Below are 2,031 nucleotides of genomic sequence, written 5' to 3'. Positions count from 1 at the left end.
TCTGAAGGGGCACACAGACACACCATTCACTCAGTTGGTATTATATTGATGAACAACAACGATGCACATGACCTTGGTTCGAATCCCCGAATGGGAATTTTTAAAATTATTAACTTACGTCCTCATTGCTTTCTCGCTGTCAGTTAAAAGATAATTCTAATTTAAAATGTAAAAGTTCTTCTACAGATTGAGGGTTTTATACTGTGTTTCTTTTTTTCTTTTTTTTAAGCTTGCTCTTTTTTTGTTGTTGGAAAGATGGAAGTTGAATTTGAAATACAAAACGTACCTGGTGACTACCTCCTAAGGGATAATAATGACATGTAGCCTACATTGTTCACTACCTGTACTTTTTCATAATGGAAACTTTGTTAAACAGATGAGTGTTTTATGTGGTGTGATCTTATATAACTTAATGTAATTAAAGGAGTGTAAAAGTATTTAATGGGGGCTCTCGTGGCTTAGAGGTTAAGGTGTTCGCCGCACATTTAAAGGTCCCGGGTTCGAATCCGGGTAGCGACGGAAACATTTTCTTTTCTAAAATTGTCTCCTGTCCTTTTCACTAGCAATGTTCTGTCGTCTAGTTTCCTCTTCACTCCCCGCCCCCCACTCCATCACCTCCTTTACCCCCTCCTCTAGGCTCCTAACTCTTTCTGCAGCCTTTCTACTGCTACTCCTAGGTTCCTTCTTACTGCTGTCTTTCTGCCCCACCCCTCATCTTCTGGTACGAAAGATCTACACCTAGCCTTCTCGGACAAGGGCGAAAAATCTCGGAGGTCCCGTGTGCAAGTTGCGCGCGTTAAAGATCCCTTGGTGGTCTAAAATCGATAAGAGCAGGCTTCGGCCGCCACCCGAGAAAAATTCAAAATTTCCTATCGACTGAAAATGTTTAATGCGTCCCGCGCGCCCATATGACCTTATGCAGCTGCGAGCGCCGTAAAACACTTACAAAAAATAAATAAATGTACATATTCATACATTCTTATCTTAACAAAGACAAACCAGTAACAACCTATAGATAATTCGTAATCAGTAAAGATCTTACACACAAAATGGGTTGAATTTGGGTAAAAGCAAACACTCCACCGCCCCTTACACCCCCTCTACACAAACACACACACATACACACACACACGCACATACACACTCTATCTCTCTAGTCTCTCTGTCTCTCTCTCTCTCTCTCTCTCTCTCTCTCTCTCTCTCTCTCTCTCATTGTCTGTCAGTTTGTATGTCTGTCACATGCCTTTCAACCGGCTCCTTTACTTATGGCAGCTTTATTCAGATTTCTGTCTGCTCTCATCTCCAATATTTTCTCATAGTTTGATCTTAATCTTTTCTTAGGAGCGCGCGGTTGATAATGCCACCCAAGAAAAGAAAGGCCGCCATCGCCAATCACGGTATACTTGCTAAACTGTACGGTTTTGTTTTATGCTGGGTCGTTGTGACTAATGCTCGTCGCGTGTGGTGTGAACACAGGAAAGAAAGGGGGGGGGGGAGAAGAGGATAGGGGTTGTTTATATCCGATTTGTGACTCACGCCCGTGATAAAGAATAGTAAGATGTCTTTGTTTGTGCCAGAACTTCTCTCTCATTGTGCCCCATTTCCCACTCCTTTCATTGAACTGTGATTAACCCTGCAGGTTAAAAGAATGAATATAGGAGAAGGGAGAATAAAGGACAGTGGGGACCAAAAAAAAAGGGGGGGGGTATGTACTTTTTTTGGCATCATATTATTGTAATCCCTTAAAGGGTTACCGTTGCCTTATATTCTTCTTAGTATTTCCGTGATCCTATAAATTTCAACGTGGCTTTAAATCCCCATATGTTCAACTTATGTTAAAAAGAGTTTGTGGGCATGTTGTTTGAATTAAAGAGGTGTACAGTGACATGGCGGGCGAAGGCCATATCAAACAAGGACAAAAACAAGGTCTCAGACAGAAGTAGAAAAAGGTATAGACGAAAAATAGCCCTCGGACAGGCCACATTTTGGCTACGTGTAATATATGACATAAAGGTGTATATAGGTAGAGTT

The 2,031-nt window shown here is 41.5% G+C and overlaps 1 protein-coding gene across 1 annotated transcript in view; it reads left to right on the top strand.

Moving 5' to 3' along the window:
* Positions 1-2,031, top strand: part of LOC101846781 (probable tRNA(His) guanylyltransferase) — a 26,451-nt gene that overhangs the window by 11,983 nt on the left and 12,437 nt on the right. The window lies entirely within an intron of this gene.

The sequence above is a fragment of the Aplysia californica genome, unplaced genomic scaffold, assembly GCF_000002075.1.
Source record: "Aplysia californica isolate F4 #8 unplaced genomic scaffold, AplCal3.0 scaffold00006, whole genome shotgun sequence".
NCBI lineage: Eukaryota > Metazoa > Mollusca > Gastropoda > Aplysiida > Aplysiidae > Aplysia > Aplysia californica.
The sequence above is the reverse complement of the archived record's forward strand: the minus strand, read 5'-3'. Positions and strand labels throughout refer to the sequence as shown.